This window comes from Cervus elaphus, chromosome 15, assembly GCF_910594005.1.
Source record: "Cervus elaphus chromosome 15, mCerEla1.1, whole genome shotgun sequence".
In the NCBI taxonomy this organism is placed as follows: Eukaryota; Metazoa; Chordata; class Mammalia; order Artiodactyla; family Cervidae; genus Cervus; species Cervus elaphus.
In genome coordinates this window covers 35223801-35246980 of record NC_057829.1, presented here as the reverse complement: position 1 = coordinate 35246980, position 23180 = coordinate 35223801, and the positions used below count along the sequence as shown (strand labels likewise).

Below are 23180 nucleotides of genomic sequence, written 5' to 3'. Positions count from 1 at the left end.
TGTCCTTGGAGAGTCTGGGTGTGAACAAAGCTTGAATTTTACTCGACTTGACAAACACCAGGTGTCCAGCCCAGAGGCACACTATCTCCTACCTCATGAAGTGCAGGTTCCCTTCCTCTCTGTGTCTTGGTTTCCATGTCTGTAAAATGAGAAGGGTTTGACCAGATTATCCCTGAGGTAGAGTGAAGATGAACATCCCTTGTACTTCAAGGCAGGAAGAGGTTGGGGGATGAATCTGAACATGGCTGGACACCCTCTCTGCCTGAAACTTTAGAAGGGATTAAAATTGTGCAGATGGTACATTCTCTGATGAGCCATCCACAGTCACACTGTCACGGGAAGAGAGCTCCTGGGTGGTCAAGGTCAAGGGTGAGGAAATTCTACTGGGTGTAAGGCCACTCAATATGGCCAGAGAGGCTAGTACCTCCCTTCCAGCAAAGGGAAGCCATGACCTTCAAGCCCCAAGGCTACAGATTGCATTGGTGAGAGGATTCTGGGGTTTGGAGAGAGGTCCAAACAGGGCTCTACCTGGGGGAGGCCTCAATAGAAGGAATTTGAAACTATGGGAGAGAATGAGCGCAAGACTAGAGTGAGTGCATGGAGAGAAGGGAGCCGAACCTGAGGCTCCTGCTCCCCTCTGTGGAGTGTCAGGAGAGGAGGAGAGGTGAGAGAAAAAGACTGAAGGAGAAGAAGATTGAAGGCAGGAGATGAAAGGCAAGGAGGAGGCAGTGACCAGTGGGGTCAAATGCAGCCCATGTTTGGCAGAGGTGGAGGGCTAGACACCCGTCTTGTTGAGGAGACACTGGATTTTGCAACAGGGGCATCTTGGAGATCTCCTTTTAGCCCTTGCCCCTAAGTCAGCAGGCTGCCCCCTGCCCATTTTTGTTGTGACAAGCCTTCCAGGTGTGAAGTCGGTTTCGAACTTTATTCTGATGGAGGAGTTCCAGAGAAGGCCTGCCTTCTGGCCTTACCTCATGGCTCAGTGGAGAAGTCATGAAGTCAAGGGTCACCTTTTTATTGGAATTCTGGCAGCACACAGCCCTGGCATTGCCCCGTTCCTCCCCGGGGGGCTCAGGACTCACATATCATGAGGCGCATCTCAGCACAGGCTCTGTTGCTCCAGTTGCCATCCCAATAGATCTCTATGCAGCTCTCCGGGCCTTTGTCAGTGACCCTGTTGTTGGGCTCATGGGGGCCCAGCTAGAACAGACCAGGGGCTCCCCTGTGGGGTAGATGAAAGTACGCTCCTTCCTGGTGTCGGTCATGCTCAGGAAAGCAGCCTTGTTCTGGGCTGTGGCCAGCTGAGTCAGGGCCTCGTTCTCATCTGTAGAATGTGGGGAGGGCAACTGTCCCCTGGCCTGTGTGCAGATCTGCTGGGCATCCTGAAACGTTTTTTCAGAGCCTGCTGTCTTGAAGATCTTCTCCCTGACACTCCGGCCCTCAGGGAAGAGCACTGCTAGGGGAAGAGGAGAGTCAGGTTGGGGATGTGGCAGCACCTAGACCTTGTGCTTCAACTGGAGTCTGCAGCCTCCAATCCAGGTACTAGATAGGAAGAAAGTGAGGCACTTGGTTCAGAGCAGTCCTGGCTCCACGATGTGCCCTGTGAGTGGTGCTGTGGTCTCCAGGTACAGGTGAGGCCCCAGAACTCAGGTGCTTACTTCAGAGGCCCAAAGTTGCCCAATTGTCAAATGTAGATGAGGATCAGACCTTGCTGGACGTGACACCAAAGCTCCCATGTGCACTTTCTCTTTTTCCCACTGTTGTATGCCAGAACCGGGTTTTTAATTAATGTGTAAATACTTAGGGCTTTGGCAGGGAAATGACACCATATAGTCCAAGGCAGCTCCTGAGAGTGTGGAAAACACCAAGCAGGCAGCTCACTCTCACCCGTGCATGATGACCGGGCGTGTGGAGTTGTCTTAGCGCTTCTGTGCTGTGTGAAGGGGTGAGGAGAAAGGGAGGACAGAGAGAGCAGCCAAGTGCTGATCTCGGCACTGGGGCAGTCCAGTGTTGGCTTCCGTATGCTTGCAGGTGATGCTACAGCCAGTCAGCCTCCCTGGACCACTGAGCAGGGGATGACGGCATCGGAGAGCTCTATGTGGGGGTGGGAGGGCAGGGTGGGATCAGCTTTGGAGAGCCCTGTCTGGGCCTCAGAAAGTCATGTGTTCAGCTCCACCTTGGCAATGACAGTCCAGGTGACAAGGGAAAATCACTTCCCTTTTCAGAGTCCCCATCCCTATTTCTAAGGTAGAGATACACTACATAACAGTATCCCCTATGTGACATGTTATGTATCTCTTTTTATTCCATCCCATCCATACCCCTCTGACTTCCAGAGTTGTGCATGGAAATCTTCAGCTATCCTAAGAGGGCTCTCACGGGACTGGTTTGGAACCCAGGTTGCAGCCTGACCCACTGACCTTTCCCTCTGAGTAGCTTCAACAAGCAGTCAGAGACCAGATTTTCCATGGAGTCAGGATGGCACCCAGACAGCCCTGGACAAGGTCAGTGCAAGCTCAAGTGCCATAATTGGTTATATCTCATGCATCTGGGTAGGTGTGCATGTGCATGCGTGAATATATCTGTGTGTCCATCTGAAGGTACATGGTCAACTCAAGGTCCATCATGATGTGTGTGCATATGTGTGCATGTGTATTCACGTATGTAGATGCTGTCAACTGAGTTACGGTGTTTAGGTACACATGTGTGGCCCACACATATGCCTAAGATCTCCTTTGTTTGTTTCAGTCTGCATATGAAGGAGTAAATAGGTGTCCAGATATGCTTGTGCAAGGAGGAAGACAAACTGCTGGAAATTCTCATCCTGCTACTTCAGTACTTAGTTGACTTGAGTCCTTAGGGGCCAACCCTTTGTCTCACCCAATCAGGCCCCTTTATGCTCTGCTCCTTCAGAAAACTCTTCCTTTTTTGGATCAACAAGGTTTGATAAGTGATGCGCATTCAAAACTGTCATCAGGGAGAGCAGAGAAGGGGGAGGGAGAGTTGGTATACAGTCCCAGGGCACAGGGCACTCAGGTGTGTGCTCCAGGAGGCCTCTGCCAGCTTAGAATCCAGGCTTAGGGAAGAATCTCTGCTTTAAATACCCAAGGAGATGCAGGAACAGTCCAGCCCTGGCCAAATATTGGAGGCAGTCTGCTCCTGCCAGACTTAAGGTCATCTTTAAGGTGAGATACTTGGTGGCCACGCACCAAGGTCAGGACCCCGGCAGCCTTGAACCCCACATGAAGCATCCCACCCCCACTCTTAGGACAAGATCTGGATTCTCTGCTGTCCTGGGCTGTGTGGCTGCTTCTCTGGGCATTTGCATACCTGGCCCCACAGAGGGAAGAAATGCATCCTGGGTTGGGTGTCCCCTTTTCGGTCATAGAAACCTGCCTAGAGTAGGCTGGGGTGAAGGTCTGCTGAACTAGTGGCATGGACTGCATCCTCTTCCTTGTCTCGTGCATCTGCTTGAGCTCCCAGAGCATGTGAGGCACGGTTCTGTCCCAGCCCCGTCCTTAGCCCCGCTCCTGCCCCAGGGCCAGGTCCAGTCCCAGTCATGGTCCCAGCAAGTCCAATTTAGACCCAGCCCCGCAAACTCCAAGCCAACCCCAGACCCAGTCTGAGGCCCACGATCAGGGCCTGGCTCAGGGTCAGGTCTAGAACTCACCTTTCTCACACTGAAAGGAGACATTCTGGAGGCGTTGTAGCTGTCCCTCTAAGATCACAAACTGATGCCTGAGAGCACTGATGTTTGCAGAAGAGAGAGGCTGAGTGAAGATGGGTCCAGTATAGCCTGGGGTCACTCAGAGCTCAGGCCTCAGGGGAGGGTGTCCAGGTGCAACGCATATTGGGGGTGGGGAAGGAATTGGGAGAGAACCATAGGAGGCCCACCTCTGCTGACATAGCCGGCCTCTGCTGCCCACGGGATTTCCTGTGGTTCTCTTGTGAATAGTGTTCCCTCGTCAGATCCCTGTACCTCACTGACACTGTACCGGATGACATTTTAATTCCAAACTCTAGGAATCTGATATGACTTCCTTTTGAGTGTGTGTGTGTGTCTGGGGGGTGGGCGGCATGATTATTTGAAGTTCAAGGTTATCTGATGAATTGGGAAGGGAGCTTTGCTTGTCCCAAAGATCAGAAGGAAAAACTGCTGAGGTTATTCTGCAGTGAGTCATAGAGGCTAAGACCAGGGTCCGCTTCACTTTCATCTGTTATTCTTTCCTGCTTCCACTCCCACCTGTAACTAAGGGGGATGCCTGAGAAGAGGGACTGAGCTGAAGAAGGTCTACTCCCTACCGCACACCCTAGTGGGGGTCTCCAGGGCTTCCTTACCTAGGACTGCAGTCTCTCCCTTTGCTCCTTTTTCTCCAAGATCACCTCTGTCCCCCTTTAGTCCTGGTGGGCCCATAGCACTTGAAGGTCTCTGTGGACTGATGGCTCCAGCAGGCCCTGGGACCAGAAAAGAATCATTGCACGTGTTCTGGGCACATTTTCCAGCATTTTTACCTCCCCCAATACATGGACTGTCATATCCCTCAGCAGTACACCCTCCTACATACAAATATCCCTCTGTGCCTGGAAGCTCTCCTTGCATCCTCTTCATACACTGTCGAATAACCCAACAACCAGCCTTCCCTGGATACAGACAGTCTATGCTACATGCACCATCCTCTCCCGAGAGATAGACAGTTCCCAGAGCCCAACACTGGCTCTTGTCCTGGAATGCCAGCTCTGACCTGGTGGCTGGTGGTGGTGGGCACAAGGAATGTGAGCCCAGCCCATGACCAGTGCTCACCTTCTGTGCCAGCACTTCTAGGGGTTCCCAGCTCACCAGGGGCACCTCTCTCTCCTTTGAGACCTGCGGGGCCTGGGGAGCCCTGAATGCCTGGGGCACCCACTCCTCCTGAGGAAGGAACATATTGGAGAAACACGGCTGAGAGTGCGCTCAGCAGGTACCATTTCCTCAGCAGTGTAGCTTGTCACCCACAGCTCCAGGTGAGAGAGCAACCTGGGAGACTGCTTCTGACCACCTGACCTCTTCCAGGAACAGTATTAGGGAAATTCAGCCAGTGTGGGAGAGTTGAGGGTGAGGCCCAGGCCAGGGCTACCAGGCACAGAGGATCCAGGCTTTTCCAGGCACTGTACACGTACCTTGGTCCCCACCAGGGCTGCCCATGTCACCCCACAGGTCTCCCTCACTCACCCACCACATACCACCCTCCTACCTTTGGGCCCAGTCTTTACTTTGGGGCCTGGTGTGCCTGGAGGTCCCATGCTCCCCTGCCTCCCTGAAGGACCCTCTATCCCAGCTGGACCAGGCATGCCTGGAGGCCCTGGGGAAAAGGACCAGCCTGGTTAGTGACACTGAAACTCCTTGGAAGTGGGAGTGCATAAAAAATGGGGCTGTAATAGAACTCAGACCGGCAGCCTCTTCCTAAAGATGTTGCCCCCACTCCACCCTCCCCAGGAGCTCCAGCCTTCCCTGAAATAACCCCATGCCACCTTGAGAATGACCTTCTTCCTCTTCCTGGGGTGGAATCTGTGCACACCTACTGCCGTGTCCTAGCAGCAGCTCGCCACCTGCAGATACCTGCATTTCAAGCCCAGCTGCTCACCAGATGGTTCAGTGTCTCCCTTTGGTCCAGGTTCTCCAGCAGAGCCATTGTCCCCTTTTGGCCCAATGGGGCCAGCTGGTCCAGGCATTCCTGCTCATCCTGCAGGTCCTGGTGAACCTGTGACGTAGAAGAGATGGACATAAAGCTGACCCCGGCCCTGGAGGAGCCAGCTGCCCACAGATTCAGGGCCCTGGCATTCTTTCAGGGTTCTGTAGGGTGTAGACACTCCCCTCCACCTGACTGGTCCATTGGTGATTGAGGAAATGCGTGTGCACATCCCCATTTTACAGGTGAAGAAACAGGCTTACAGAGTTGGAGGCAGATCCAAAACAAGACCCACCTGACTGCATACAATGCATCTGCCCCCGCCCCAAGGCCACAGTATTTATGGCAGTTAAGTCTGTCATCTTTTAGCCTTGACCATGGACTCCCTGGCCTCCACCTTCTGAGAACCAAGGTTTATGTCAGAAATGACACCTGACACTAATCACCAGAGGAATATAAATCAAAAGCACAATGAGCTGTCATTGCATAACTTTAGAATGGCTATGATGAGAAAGATAGCAAATAAGAGTGTTGGAGAATGTGGAGAAAAGGGAATCTTTGTGCACTGTTAGTGGGAATGTAGACTTCCCTGTTGGCTCAGAAGGTAAAGAATTTGCCTGTAATACATGAGACCCAAGTTTAGTCCCTGGGTTTGGAAGATCCCCTGGAGAAGGGGATGGCTACCCACTCCAGCATTCTTGCTTGGAGAATCCCATGAACAGAGGAGCCCTGATGGGCTATAGTCCATGTTGTAGCAAGAAGTAGATATGACTGAGTGACTGAGCCCAGTGGGAATGTAAATTGATACAACCACTATGGAGAACAGTATGAAGTTGCTCAAAAATTAAAAATAGGTCTACTATACTATCCAGTAATTCCACCTCTGAGTATTTAAGCAAAGAACATTAAAACACTAATTCAAAAAGATATTGTAATCCCAAGTTCATTGCAGCATCGTTTACAGGAGCCAAGACATGGAGGCAGCCTAGAGTCTAAGAATCTGTGGATCGATGAATGGATGGAGAAAATGCAGTTTGTATATACAGTGGAACATTATTCAGCCATAAAAGTAATGAAATCTTGCAATCTGCAGCAACATGGACAAAACCCTGAGGGCTTATAAATGGTTATAAGTGGAATAAGTCAGACAGAAAAATAACAGGTATCATAGGATCTTATATTTGGAATCTAAAAAACAAATGAACAAAAGCAACACACACATAGATGCAGAGAACAGATTGATGGTTGCTAGAGGGGGGGTTGGGAAGTGAGCAGAATGAATAAATGTAATCAAAAGGCACCAACTTCCTGGTGTAAAATAAATGAGTCCGAGGAATGCAATGTACAGCAAGGTTACTATAGTTAATAATATTGGGTTGCATGCTTAAAAGTTGCTTAGGGAGTAGATTTTAAAAGTCCTCATCTCACACACACACAAATTGTAACTATGTGTGTTGATGCTTTTTGACATGTCTTATTGTGCAATCACTTCACAATATATACAAATATAAAATCATTATGTTGTATACTAATATATTTTAGGTCATTTATATTTTAATAAAAGGAAGAGGAACAGCTATGTAACATGATCTTGAAAGTACAGAAAATAGAAATAATAATGTACCATTAAGTGATAAAAGTATGCTATAAACACCTATTCAATATGATTCTCTTTGTAAATATATCCACTCCTGTGGATGTATTATGCATGTGCACATGTAATATGTATTGGAAAAACTATAAAAACAGCATATACAAAAGTACTCACTGTTGTTCTTTCTACGTGGCACAATTCAGGTCATCTTGATTTTCTTACTTTTATCTTTGGTGACCATATATTATTTTTATGTTGGAAAAGTGACCAAACATTTTTAAAAAGACATGTTACTTCACAAAAGGCTGCCTAAGTCTGAAATTATATGAGATTTACCCCTCTTTAAGAATTTTACACTCTATTCTGGGAATTTGGTTATTCTTGATCCATTGAGATGAAATTCACAAAATAGAAAATTAAGTTTTAAATTTTTTTGGCTGTGTCAGAAGGCATGCAGAATCTTCTTTCCCTGACCAGAGATTGAACCCTGGGCCTCTCGGTGAGAATGCTCAGTCCCATCCAATGGGCCACCATGGAATTCCCTAAAATCAGCTTTTTCAAAGTATACAAATCAGTGTCATTTTGCTCATTCAGAACATTGTGCTACTACCACCTCTATTTAACTCAAAAATATGTCGTCAACCCCAGAGGAAACCTCACACCTGTTCATCACTCTGTCCCTGCCTTCTCCCAGGCCCTGGCTTCCACTGTTCTGCTTCCTGTCTCAATGATCTACTCTGAATATTTTATATAAATACATACAAAAAATGAAATTTGGTGTCTGGCTTTTTAAACACGGAGTGACCTTCTTGGGACTCATCCCAGTACTTCATTCCTTTGTATGGTTGAGCAATGTTCTATAGTGTGAACACAAAACATTTTGTTTATCATTCACCATGGATAAATGTTGAAAGACACTTGGGTTGTTTCCATTTTTTGGCTGTTGTGAGTAAAGCATTCACGTGCAAAAAGACAACAGAAGAAATCTGTCAGGTGCTGCTAACTTGTGCGTTCACTTATTTGTTCATTTCCTCATTATTTCATTTCTCTGTTCACTGAGAAACTATCTGTGGAACATAGCTTTCTGCCTAGCACTGAGCAGGATGTAAATGTTAGCACCAGGTCCTAGTCTGCAAGGAATCTGTCACCAAGTTTTAAACTGCGATGCACAGGTAATGAGTGAGGAAACAGTTCATGAGATGTCCCTCATCCCATCAGAGCATCCTCAATCTGAGAACACACATTTGGGGCAAACAGGACTTTATTTCTTTTTCCCCCATTTATTTTTATTAGTTGGAGGCTAATTACTTTACATTATTGAAGTTGTTTTTGCCATACATTGACATGAATCAGCCATGGATTTACATGTGTTCCCCATCCTGAACGCCCCTCCCACCTCCCTCCCCATCACATCCCTCTGGGTCATCCCAGTGCACCAGCCCTGAGCACCTTTCTCATGCATCCAACCTGGACTGGTGACCTGTTTCACACTTGATAATATATATGTTTCGATGTTATTCTCTCAGATCATCCCACCCTCGCCTTCTCCCATAGAACCAAAAGTCTGTTCTATACATCTGTGTCTCTTTTTCTGTCTTGCATATAGTGTTATCATTACCATCTTTCTAAATTCCACATATATGCGTTAGTATTCTGTATTGGTGTTTATCTTTCTGGCTTACTTCACTCTGTATAATGGGCTTTATTATTTTTTTCCATTTATTTTTATTAGTTGGAGGCTAATTACTTTACAATATTGTAGTGGTTTTTGCCATACATTGACATGAATCAGCCATGGATTTACATGTGTTCCCCATCCTGAACACCCCTCCCACCTCCCTCCCCATCCCATCCCTCTGGGTCATCCCAGTGCACTAGCCCTGAACACATGTCTCATGCATCCAACGTGGACTGGCGATCTGTTTCACACTTGATAATATACATGTTTCTATGCTGTTCTCTCAGATTATCCCACCCTCGCCTTCTCCAATAGAGTCCAAAAGTCTTCTGTACATCTGTGTCTCTTTTTCTGTCTTGCATATAAGGTTATCGTTACCATCTTTCTAAATTCCATATATATGCATTAGTATACTGTATTGGTGTTCATCTTTCTGGCTTACTTGACTCTGTATAATGGGCTCCAGTTTTATCCATCTCATTAGAACTGATTCAAATGTATTATTTTTAATGGCCGAGTGATATTCCATTGTGTATATGTACCACAGCTTCCTTATCTATTCATCTGCTGATGGGCATCTAGGTTGCTTCCATGTCCTGGCTATTATAAACAGTGCTGCGATGAACATTGGGGTGCACGTGTCTCTTTCAGATCTGGTTTCCTTGGTGTGTATGTCCAGGAGTGGGATTGCTGGGTCATATGGCAGTTCTATTTCCAGTTTTTTAGGGAATCTCCATACTGTTCTCCATAGCGGCTGTACTAGTTTGCATTCCCACCAACAGTGTGAGGGTTCCCTATTCTCCACACCATCTCCAGCAATTATTGCTTGTAGACTTTTGGATAGCAGCCAATCTGACTGGCGTGTAATGGTACTTCATTGAGGTTTTGATTTGCATTTCTCTGATAATGAGTGATGTTGAGCATCTTTTCATGTGTTTGTATATACCATGTTCATGGATTGGAAGAATCAATATTGTGAAAATGAGTATACTACCCAAAGCAATCTATAGATTCAATGCAAGCCCTATAAAGCTGCCAACTGTATTCTTCACAGAACTACAACAAATAATTTCACAATTTGTATGGAAATACAAAAAACCTCAGATAGCCAAAGCAATCTTGAGAAAGAAGAATGGAACTGGAGGAATCAACCTGCCTAACTTCAGACTGTACTACAAAGCCACAGTCATCAAGACAGTATGGTACTGGCGCAAAGACAGAAATATAGATCAATGGAACAAAATAGAAAGTCCACAGACAAATCCACGTACTTATGGACACCTTATCTTTGACAAAGGAGGCAAGAATATACAATGGAAAAAAGACAACCTCTTTAACAAGTGGTGCTGGGAAAACTGGTCAACCACTTGTAAAAGAATGAAACTAGAACACTCTCTAACACCATACACAAAAATAAACCAAAAATGGATTAAAGATCTAAATGTAAGACCAGAAACTATAAAACTCCTAGAGGAGAACTTAGGCAAAATACTCTCCAACATAAATCACAGCGGGATCCTCTATGACCCACCTCCCAGAATATTGGAAATAAAAGCAAAAATAAACAAATGGGACCTAATGAAACTTAAAAGCTTTTGCATAACAAAGGAAACTATAAGCAAGGTGAAAAGACAGCCTTCAGAATGGGAGAAAATAATAGCAAATGAAGAAACAGAGAAAGGATTAAGCTCAAAAATATACAAGCAACTCCTGCAGCTCAATTCCAGAAAAATAAATGACCCAATCAAAAAATGAGCCAATGATATAATGGGCTTTAAAGCGGAAGAGGATTTAGAGAGACTTAGAGAGGAGAGGTGACAATTCAGATTTGGAAACCATTTTCCCAGAGTAAGAGGGTCTGGCCTGCTTAGGCCAAGAATGTATACGTGGTGGGAGACTGGTGCATTTGATGTGTGGCTGAGGGCCTCTGTGCTGCGCGTTGTGTCCTGCTCTTAGTTACAATCTTCACAAGGTAAGGTACGGAAGCCCAGAGGTTGAGCCCTGCGTCCCAGACACCATAGTGCACTGTGCTCAGGCAGAGATCCCTGGGCTCCCCCGTGGCTGCATGGCAGCAAGTACCTGGGAAGCAAGTCACTCCTTGGAAGGGAGCATCAGAGGTTGCCCTTCCTTGTGCACAAGCCGTGGAGGCCATGGGTGGAAGTGGAGGAAGGAACGTCCTTCTAAGCAGCAATCACCATGCCTCCCAAGCCCTCATTTTTGCCTTCTCACATCCCCTGAAGTCCTAGCCCTGTACCTTACGGGCACCTGAAGTGAAGCTTTATGGACCAGCAATTTGGCCGGGCTTAACTGTACTAAAATGCCTCATCTCCTGGCCGTTTACATTCTTTTATTCCAACAAGTATTCACTGAGCTTCTACTAGGTACAAGGTGCTGTCCTAAATGCTGGGATTATACTACTGAAAAAAACAGACAAAAACCACATCGTTTCCTCACAGAGCTTAAACTCGGCTACGTAGAAATAGATAAGAAAAATTAAAATATACAACAGATGGTAATTCATCAGATCAGAATAAGTGCTACAGAGGTAAGTTGAAGCCTAGAGAACTGGCAGGGGTGCTTTCTAAATAGGATGGCCAGAGAGGGAGTCTATGAGTGAAGCTCTGAAAGGGGTGAGGAGTGAGCCGTGGGCATGTGTATGGACAGAGCAAGGACAGGACAATGGGGAGGCAGGAGGATTGAGCATGTTTAGGGACCAACAAGGAGCCAGTGTGGTCAGTTCCCAGGAAGTGTGGGAGGAGGAGAAGGAAATGAGCTCAGAGAGATCAGCAGGGGTCGAGGTAGGGAGATGCTGTGGGACGTGAGTTTCACTCCCATGGGAGATGTGCACCCCAGGAGGGACTCTGTCACTGAATCCTTCTGGGCAGCAATCTCAGAGGCACTGGGTAAGGAAGGAATTATCCCTGGAAATACAGCTCCCCAAGCAGGGTCCAGATGTTATTGGCCCTCCATGACATGTCTGGGGCATCCCCAAGTGACCCAGCCACACCCTCTACCTCTGCTCAAGGGTCTCTCCTCTCAGGTCCATCTTGTCCTTCACATCAGGTTCTTGGGAACATGTGTGTCAGAATCTGTGGGGGAGGTTGTCCCCAGTGAAGACTCTGGCCCCACCCAGCCCTACTGGTCAGCATCCGAGGATGCTTGGATCTCCAGGAAATTCCCAGACCCGTCGAAGTTGGAAGACAGCAGTGCCTGGATCTGGGGAGCCAGTGTGGAGCCTGGTCCTTGGTCCAACTGTGCACTGTTTTCTCTCCAAGCACCAACCCAGGGCCAGGCTTGGAATAAGAAAGGGAGGTCTGGGGTGCATCTATGCAGCTGAGGGGCCACTGTAGGAAACGTCTCCACCCCACCCCCTGCCCCAGGATTCGATTCAGGACCCTTTGGGAGCTAGAGGGAACTGGTACCTTGAATAGCACCCCACTGTTGAATTAAGTTCTAGGCATCCTCATCAAGGCTCTGTTCATTAATGCTGGGAATGATTTCTGTCTGCAAAGGAGAGATACTTGTCACTTATCCTACAAAGCCTGGGGATACTGTGTATTCTTTGCAGCTTAAATGTTATTTGCTTCTTTCCTCTACAGCTAAAATGCAAACCAAAAAAGATAAAGACCTCAGTTGATCCCTCCACACCCTGGTTCAGTGCCATGGTGTTCCCCTCGTACTCGTTGGTTTATTGAATTCTCACTTCTCGCCAGTAACATCTAGATCTTCTCCTATGGGTCAGTGTTTCTCAGACACTTCCCTTCATAAGCTGTATTTTAGGAACGCTCAGGAAAATACACCTAATTGGTACAGCAAGAGGACGTAACTTTACCCTGAAGCCTCTCCAAAAAAAAAAAAAAAAAAAAAGGTGAAGGCTTGGCTCAATTACTTATCACTCTGTGGTCCATCCATAGATGAGCAAACAGACTAAGAGACACTGAATAGTTTGCCCTAGGTGCCTCTGCTGTGGAGAAAGAGCTATCAGACATGCTCAGATGTGTCTGAAAAAGAAACCTGTGTCCTTTGCACCTTCTAGGTTGGGTTTCACATAGCATCATTGTATCACAATTTTCTTCCTGATCAAATGAGATTAATGCATCACTTGTTAGACTTTCAGTGGGATTATACAAACTACTCAAGTGAACTCCCAAGCACAGGACTGGACTATGAAATATAAGGTCCCTTTCTTTCTCTCTGTAATGCATTGAGGGAAAATCCTTTTATTCAGGGTTGAGTATGGGGCCACAGTGCCTCATCTTTTCTTACTCATTGTGGAGTTCAGTTCAGTTCAGTTCAGTCGCTCAGTCATGTCCAACTCTTTGCAACTCCATGAACTGCAACACGCCAGTATTCCCTATACATCACTAACTCCCGGAGCTTACTCAAACTCATGGCCATCGAGTCAGTGATGCCATCCAGCCATCTCATCCTTTGTCATCCCCTTCTCCTCCGGCCTTCAATCTTTCCCACATTAGTGTCTTTTCAAATGAACCAGTTCTTCACATCAGGTGGCCAAAGTATTGGAGTTTCAGCTTCAGCATTGCCCTTCCAATGAATATTCAGGACTGATTTCCTTTAGGATGGACTAGTTGGATCTCCTTGCTGTCTAAGGGACTCTCAAGAGTCTTCTCCAACACCACAGTTCAAAAGCATCGATTCTTTGGTGCTCAGCTTCCTTCACAGTCCAACTCTCACATCCATACATGACCACTGGAAAAACCATAGCCTTGGCTAGACAGACCTTTGTTGGCAAAGTAATGTCTCTGCTTTTTAATATGCTGTCTAGATTTGTAAGAGCTTTTCTTCCAAGGGGCAAGAGTCTTTTAATTTCATGGCTGTGGTCACCATCTGCAGTGATTTTGGAACCCAGAAAAATAAATTCTCTCACTGTTTCCATTGTTTCCCCATCTATTTGCCATGAAGTGATGGGACCAGATGCCATGGTCTTAGTTTTCTGAATATTGAGCTTTAAGCCAACTTTTTCACTCTCCTCTTTCACTTTCATCAAGGGGCTCTTTAGTTCCTCTACACTTTCTGCCATTAGGGGGGTATATCTGAGGTTGTGGCATATCTGAGGTTGTTGATATTTCTCCCAGCAATCTTGTTTCCTGCTTGTGCTTCATCCAGCCTGCCATTTCACATGACATACTCTGCATATAAGTTAAATAAGCAGGGTGTCAATATACAGCCTTGATGTACACTTTTCCTGATTTGAAACCAGACTGTCGTTCTATGTCTGGTTCTAACTGTTGCTTCTTGACCTGCATATAGATTTCTCAGGAGGCAAGTGAGGTGGTCTGGTATCCCATCTTTTTAAGAATTTTTCACAGTTTGTTGTGATCCACACGGTCAAACGCTTTGTCATAGTCAGTAAAGCTCAAGTAGATGCTTTTCTGGAACTTGTGCTTTTTCGATAATCCAATAGATGTTGGCAATTTGATCTCTGGTTCCTCTGCCTTTTCTAAATCCAGCTTAGACATCTGGAAGTTTACAGTTCACGTACTGTTGAAGCCTGGCTTAGAGAATTTTTAGCATTACATTGCTAGCATTTGAGATGAGTGCAATTATGTGATAGTTTAAACATTCTTTGGCATTGCCTTTCTTTGGGATTAGAATGAAAACTGTCCTTTTCCAGTCCTGTGGCCACTGCTGAGTTTTCCAAGTTTGCTGGCACATTGAGTGCAGCACTCTCACAGCATCATCTTTTAGGATTTGAAATAGCTCAACTGGAATTCCATCACATCCATTAGCTTTGTTCATAGTGATGCTTCCTAAGGCCCACTTGACTTTGCATTCCAGGATGTCTGGCTCTAGGTGAGTGATCCCACCAAGGTGATTATCTGGGTCATGCAGATCTTCTTGTATAGTTCTTCTGTGTATTCTTTCCACCTCTTCTTAATACCTTTTGCTTCTGTTAGGTTCATACCATTTCTGTTGTTTATCATGCCCATCTTTGTGTGAAATATTCCCTTGGTATCTCTAATTTTCTTGACGAAATCTCTACTCTTTCCCATACTGTTTTCCTCTATTTCTTTGCACTGATCACTGAGGATGGCTTTCTTATCTCTCCCTGCTATTCTTTGGAACTCTGCATTCAAATGGGTATATCTTTCCTTTTCTCCTTTGCCTTTCACCTCTCTACTTTTCTCAGCTCTTTGTAAGGCCTCCTCAGACAAGCATTTTGCCTTTCTTTTCCTTGGAGATGGTCTTGATCACTGCCTCCTATACAAGGTCACGAACATCCATTCATAGTTCTTCAGGCACTCTGTCTATCAGATCTAATCCCTTGACTCTATTTGTCACTTCCACTGTATAATTGTAAGGGATTTGATTTAGGTCATACCTGAATGGTCTAGTGGTTTTCCCTACTTTCTTCAATTTCAGTCTGAGAGCTTAATTAAATATTAAAAATCTTTAACAACCTGCAGAAGCAGCAGTTAATCCAAATGGACAGCAGTTAAGTTCTGGAGTACAGGAGTCCAACTTCCAGCCTTTTACTCACTATTTGAGCATTTGTTGGATGGTTGGAATCAGAAGATTCTAGGAGCGAAATCAGGACAGCTGGTGATGGAGCTGGAGGCTCAGGGCAGCCAGTCTTTGCCAACCAATAAAGCCGTGTTTTAGGTGGGCTCAAAACCTGGGTGAAACCCACCCATTTAGGAAGAAGAGCATCTATAAGGCTTCCACAGCAAAAGATTCAGAGTTTCTGGGTTTGTTACAATTCCAGTGCCCACCCCTTCTGACCAGGACAAGCCCATGGTCCCAGCTCTACCTGGATCTCCCTTCTCCCCCTGGGGGCCTCTTTTCCCATCTTGTCCATCACAACAACGAAGGCTACCACTGGCAGGAGACACATAGCCTTGGTGCAGGGATCAGTCAGTACTCAGAATCGATATCCATTTCTTTGCCCTGGGAACTCTGGGACTGTGTGAACAGGAGCAGCATGGAGAGAAGGAGGAGAAGAATATCCTAGACAGATGAACAGAAAGAGGGGGTGCGCTCAATCTGAGAATGTGGATTAGGGCTGGCCAGCTCCTTGAGGTCAGGAGAAGCCCTTCTCCCATCTCTTCTCCCATCCTCTGGGGAAAAGAGCAGCAGGGCTCCAAAAGCAGTTAAGGGAAAATGGGATTAAGCCTGGCCAGGAAGGACATGAGCGGACCAGTTGGACCTCTGACCTGGTCTGCCAGCAGCATGAATCTACTCTCAGATGCTCTGTGTCATCCCCTTTTGGGCTTGTCATTCCTGCCAGGTGTAATGTGACCAAGATGTAGAATTCCTCTCTGAGGCCATCTGCCACATCTGGAGGGACTCCCTGAGTGCCCTTGGGAGGGATCCTTCCCTCCGTGGTCCTCCTCCCTTTTCTGTACCAGTAAGGTGGATGGCTTAGGTCTGACAATGCAGACTGGCTTCCTCTCACTTGCTGTTCTGGACAGACTAGTGCTGGGGTCTGCAGTGCTGTCTGAAAGAAGCCCTGGTCCTGAATGCTTGGTGATGGCTGTCCTGAGCACAGGATGGGTGTATGACTCTGTTTACCAGGATTTGTCATTCCTGGGCTCTATGGGGAAAGTCCCTGGCATACCTAGAGTCCTGTCCAGACATCCTGTGTGGAGATGGGACAGGGGCCTAATGGAGGAAGGGACATGATAGACAGGTGAAGTTAGCAGAAGGCTGGTTTCAGGGAAGGAAAGAGCTGTCCAGTAGAGCTTCCGGTTACCATCAGACAGGGACTCAAGAGCTAAGTGAAATCAGCGGTGGGTATAGGACATAGGTCACTCCTATCTGGGTTTTTTTGTTTTTTTTCTTCTCTCGGGTAGAAACGTAAAGTTTTGACCATGGAAAGGGCTCATAGGCTTTGTAGAGGCTCTAAGAAAGCCTGATGGATCTGTGCAGGGAATTAGAGGGTCACCAGGCAGGCTGAGGTAGTGGGGTAGAAGAGGTCTCTAGGCCAGAGAAGTGCTTCCTTCCAAAAGGATGATGAATTACATTTTCCACAGGGACTTCCAGACAATAGGATCAGAGATCTGGTGGATGTCACATCCAACTCACCTCCCCCGCCTCCCCCCATCCCCCAGTTCAGGAAACACATCTTCCACCAAATAAAGGGAACAGAGTGAAGAGCATCCTTTATTACCCCATTTTCTCCCACTGCTAGCATTAACCCTCCTAGACTGGAACATCTACACAGACCCTGTCTTCCTCAACACCAGTAGGATAAAACAGCCACATAGGCAGGGAGATATTCACTGGACACTGGAAAATAAATTGAGAGGCAATGATAGAGACACTCACAGTTGCTCTCTCTAGGGATCAGAAGGTCCAGGCAAATTCGAGTTCCTGGGCCACCATTGGCTCTTTACACCTGCCCTGTAACCTGAAGTTCTAGTTCCAGTATCTAGAGAAAAGAGAGGTGATTTTTTGCCCTGTTGACTCAGTCGATTTTACCCCCACCTGGGTTCTGGGCACCTGCCACTGATGTTCATGGCATGAAACACACATTACAGCACCCTCAGCCCAAGCTCTCATCAGGACCTCACTGCAGCCCTGTGAGTAAAGTGGCAGCGTCAATGTGTGTGTTTCACGGATGTCCAGGAATCCAAGGTCTAGAGAAGACCAGCAAGATGCACAATGACCGACAACTCTTGCAAAAGCAGAATGCCTCTTCCGAGTCCAAGAGCCAGCACCTGCTGTGCCCACTTCTCTTTCTCCTCATCTCAGCATTACTGCTAAGACACTAGGAAAGAGCTGGGAGCTGCTTGGCAGATCTACAGTGCTTTACAACAGGTGGAAGCTGATACAACAGCAGGCCTATCTAAATTGTTCAACAATGCAAAAAACCCCTCTTGAGCAGCTATGAAGTTTAGGAATGGGCCAATAAAAGTGCCACAGACTGGTGTTCCACCTACCCTACAGCCCTGCTGCTGCTGGGCTAATAGAAGGATGAGTGCACTACTTAACAACTGAAACAGGAAACCCACTCTCTCAACCTGTGGACCAGGAGGCTAACTTGAGTCACATGAATTTGTAACTAAATATTCCAGGAGCAATCATCCCTGGCTTTTGCCGAGTTAACCAAGAGGCAAACCAGTTGACATTATTGCAGCTCAACTGTTGACCACTCAAGATCATTGCCAACTACTGGTCAGGAGAATAATTCACCTTTGCCCTTGTCACAGGATCTACCCCCAGGGGAACATATTGTAAATGGCTTTAGGACTGGCAGGGAAGTCCCTAGTGCTTTGGATTTGCAGCCCTACAGGGATTAGGACTAGAAAGGGACTCGCAAGTTTCATCTGGGCCCACCTAGAATGACAAAGAAATTAGTCTAGGCCTCCTACTAGAGAAAGGCACCATTATATTAACCCTGTGGTCTGTTACACGCCCTCTCCAGTGTTTGACCTGGCTTTGTGGACTGAGGTTGGACAGACTTAATGGTAATGCGGCCCAGAACAACAATCATAGTCAGGGGTGTTATTATGTCAGAATGATGTTACTACTTGTATTTTACTTAATGGTCATGATATTCCCTGCATTGAGCCTCTTAGACATCTTACATTTCATGTCTAGTCTAAGCAGAGGGAGCCTGTTTGCAGACAGGGCAACTACGGGCACTGTTTGCAGACAGGGCAACATGGGTCTGATGCCTGTGTCTAGAGTGATATGCTGTTGTTGTCCTCAGGAATTCCATGAAAAATTGACCTGATAAATGCCTGTCTCCAAAGAAAGCTGAGTGCCAAAATATTGATGCTTTTGAACTATGGTGTTGGAGAAGACTCTTGAGAGTCCCTTGGACTGCAAGGAGATACAACCAGGCCATCCTAAAGGAGATCAGTCCTGGATGTTCATTGGAAGGACTGATGCTGTAGCTGAAACTCCAATACTTCGGCCACCTCATGCGAAGAGTTGACTCATTGGAAAAGACCCTGATACTGGGAGGGATTGGGGGCAGGAGGAGAAGGGGATGACAGAGGATGAGATGGCTGGATGGGATCACCGATTCGATGGACATGAGTTTGAGTAAACTCTGGGAGTTGGTGATGGACAGGGAGGCCTGGTGTGCTGCGATTCATGGGGTCACAAACAGTCGGATACGACTGAGTGACTGAACTGTACTGAACTGAAAGGTTGCCTACCTTTTAGAATATCAGTATTCACTAGCTGTGGTTGTCTGTGTTGCATTTGTGGTATCTGATTGTGGTGTACCCTTATATACTGGAGGCCAGAAATACTGTGGAAGAGGGGTGGACCAAGATACTAAAGGGTATGCAGGTTGTGTAAGGATGGACTGTATGGTCAGCCCATTCACAATGGTTGTTCTCTAGCTCTTTCTACAACTCCCTGCTTGACCAGTCCTTGCTCCACTCACAGGACTATCCAGTCCTCTTAAATATAGGGCTTAATTAGTAATTAAGCACCTACATGCCTGCTACTGCCCTAGCTGCAAGTTGCCATGGTAACAGATAAGCCAACTGACATCAGATCCCCTGAAAATGGTAGACTGACACTTTGACACTTCTCCCCCAATGTCAAAAATTGCTGCCATTTCCTACCTGCTGTAAACGGTGGCAAATCGCTCTAGGACATTCTGTTTCCAACATATGAGATGCCCTGTCCAGTAACCGTTGATGTCTTTGTTGCTGTCTTTCACTTTTTCTTCAGACTTAAGGCAGGGCATCTACAAGGCATGAAGGCCTGTGAGGTCCAGCCCAACAGCAGTAGGCAGGTTCCTTTGGTTTTGGTCTCTGGGAACTGTCAGGGAAGGTCTGGCATTAGGGCCTTCAGCCAGAGCATTCAGAGACCCACTTCTGCTCTGTTCTGGGTGCTGAGCTCTTTGATTCCAAAACCATGACACAGGTAGGAAAAAGGAGAATGAACATCAAAAGAAGTAAGATTCCAGCTCTGCTTCCCCCCTGGCCTGTCAGGCACAGGGCAATGTCTTTGAGGCCAAATCTTGGGGGTTCAATTTATACCTTCCTTCTGGTCCTTGAAAACTAGGTGCAAATTCAGAACAACTCTCCACACCAGGCTAGGCGTGGCTTCTCCATTGGTCAGCAAGAATGGGAGGGCACCTTGTATCCTTTTACTTTTCATGCCCATTAGTTTCCTTAAAACTGACATCCTATTATCTCCCATTTTTCTGAGTCTTAGGGAAAATAGTGATCTGCCTCCCCTTCACTACCCAAAGTACTCAAGTCCTCAGGAATATAGGTATTCCTTGAAACTTTCCCCCTGTCTGCTAAGAGCTGAGATCCAAATGAAAAGTCACCTCCTCTGGCTCAGATGTCTTTCCTGGTTTAGTCATTAATACCTTCAGTGCATGTGCCACTTGGTTTAACTAAAAGCTCATCTCTTATGGACAGATATTCAGACATAAGCAGCCCCCAAGTCCAGATGAAAAGCACCTGAGTCTAGAATCAGAACTTTTCTTTCAGGCTGTATCAGGAAAGGTGGCCTTCTGATGAGGATGAATTTCCTTTCCCTTCATGCAGAAGAACATAGGGTCTTGCAAGCCAGTTGAAGCAGGATCATAGTTTTTTGGATACAAATGACTCTTCCAGAGACTCCTATATACCCCAAACCACTATCTTCCTACCTTTTCGAAAACATCAGTTCTCTACCAGGTATAATTTTGGCTCAACCCCAACGAAGGAGAAGGTCAAAGACCAGAGATGATTAGGTTATCCCAAGGGGTAAGAGAGGGTGGATTTGGGGCAGGGTCTGTATGGACTCCTAGGCTTCTCAAGCCAAAGATCCTGGCGGCCAATATTACCTCATTACCTGCGTTTCATAATCAGAGTTCTGTTTCAGAACTCACCAAAGAGGTGGTCTTCAGCACAGGTATACCTTGGAGATATGAAATAAAAGAATAAACCACATGCCCAACCAGCCTAATCTCTCATTATTTTATGCACTTTCCTCCTTGACCATCCATTCAAATGAGCCTGTACCACTCTGCCCCCTATGGCCACATGAGTTCCCAAGGGATGAACATTAACTACAAGGATTTGAGTCAATGCTGTGTCTGACACCCTGAAGGGAAGCAAAAGAAAAACCTCTTTGGGGGAGTTCACTGGTATCCCAGTGGTTAGGATTTCTGGGTTTCACAGCCATGGCCTGGGTTCAATTCCTGGTCAGGGAACTGAGATCCCATAAGGCATGTGGTGCGCCAAAAAGAAGAAAAAGTCTTCTCCCCAGTGTATCCTCAGTTTGAAGTCCCTGTAGCCTATAGGTTATTGGTTTGCTTCTTTTGTTTTTGGTCGTGGAACAAGGTATGGCAGGATCCTAGCTCCTCACCAAGAATGGAACCAGTATCTGTTGCATTGCAAGTGTGGAGTCTTAACCACTGGACCACCAGGGAAGCTTCCCCATAGCTTATTGGGAACTATAACATTTGTAAAACCTGATCTTTAATAAGTTGCTTTATTTGTTGGTAGTTTAATCTTTTTCTTTAGAGCTGGCTCTTTGATCATAGATGCATTAAATATTTTTCCATTTTTTATACTGAATATCCCATTCAAAAACTATTCTAGCAGTCCATAAGCTGTCCTGTATCAAAGCGATCTGAAACAGTAGTACAAAAAAGGAATTCTGGCCTCAAAACTAGGAGCATGGGTATTATATTATCCAGATTCCCCATAGCATATATTGCTTGTTATTCTCTAGTGTTGACAGCAATCATCAAGGAAAACATCCCACTATCAAATTGACCCTGTTGCTTACATTCTCTACAATGTCCTCATGTGACTTCATTCTCTACTGTGAGATGAATATCCAGTACAGGTCCCTTCCCTATCATGAATGCACAAAACCAAGCTCTGCCCCATTGATAGAAGATACATACAAATTTATTTTTATTTAATCCTTCACATTGTATGATATAACATGCAAAAAATGTTTAGCAGAATAACTGATATATTGGGTCAGAATTGCTAGCCCAGATTGTCTCTTTACCTTGATCCTGAGAGATAATGAAAGAAATTCAAGCATACTTGGACTCTAGTTCCTGGAATGCAAACATTTCTTTTTTTTTTTTTTTTTTAATAGAAATATACTTGACATACAGGATTGTAGATATTTAAGATGTACAGCATATTGTGCTGTACTTAGTTGCTCAGTCATGAGTGACTCTTTGCAACTCCATGGACTATAACCCGCCAGGCCCTCTGTCCATGTGGATTCTCCAGGCTAGAATACTGGTGTAGGTTGCCATGCCCTCCTCCAGGGGGTTTTCCCAACCCAGGGATCGAACCCCATCTGAGTCACCAGGGAAGCCCAAGATGTGCAACATATTAACTTGATGTGCTTACATATTGTAATATGACTTCTTGGAGAAAGAAATGGCAACCCACTCCAGTATTCTTGCCTGGAGAATCCCATGGGTAGAGGAGCCTGGCAGGCTACTGACCACGGCGTCGCAAAGAGTCAGACACAACTGAAGCGACTTAGCACGCACGCAGTATGACTTCTATTGTAGTGGTAATTAACACCCCTATCATGAAACTTACTTATAATTTCTTTTCAACTGGAGAACATTTATACCAAGCAAGTTCTCACACTGTTGCCAAAGTTCTAGGCCCTACAACAGACTTCCTATCTTGGGGATCTGGCAGAGGGACTGAGTATCCCCAGGGAATCTGACTCTGATGATCAGTAGAATTTGATGAGGGAACTTCTACAGGACTGCGAAACAGGTTCTTGGAGGGCACAAACAAAAGCTTGTGCACACCAAGAATCAGGAGAAGGGAGCAATGACCCCATAAGAGACTGAGCCAGACTTGCCTGTGAGTGTTTGGGAATTTCTGGCGGAGGCATGGGTCGACAGTGGCCTTCCACAAAGTCAGGGGCACTTGTCTCCAACAGTGCTGGGAGGGGCAGTGTGCTGGCATAAGTTCTTTTGGAGGAAGTCACCATTACCCCTACCATAGAATGGCCTCAGGCCAAACTACAGGGAGGGAACATAGCCACCCACAGCATCAAATTGGATTAAAGACTTATTAATCATGGCCTTGCCCACCAGAACAAGACTGTTTTCCCCACAGTGAGTCCCTCCCATCAAGAAGCTTGCACAAGCTTCTTATACTTATTCATCAGAGGGCAGACAGAATGAAATCCATAGTCACAGAAAACTAACCAAACTGATCATATGGACCACAACCTCATCTAACTCAATGAAACTATAAGCCACGCCAAGTACACCAACCAAGCTGGACAGGTCATGGAGGAGAGTTTTGACTAAATGTGGTCC

The 23180-nt window shown here is 46.2% G+C and overlaps 1 pseudogene; it reads right to left on the bottom strand.

Moving 5' to 3' along the window:
• Window positions 1-1071: 1071 nt before the first annotated feature.
• On the bottom strand, window positions 1072-22846 carry LOC122708516 (annotated as a pseudogene).
• Between the last annotated feature and the right edge of the window lie 334 nt (window positions 22847-23180).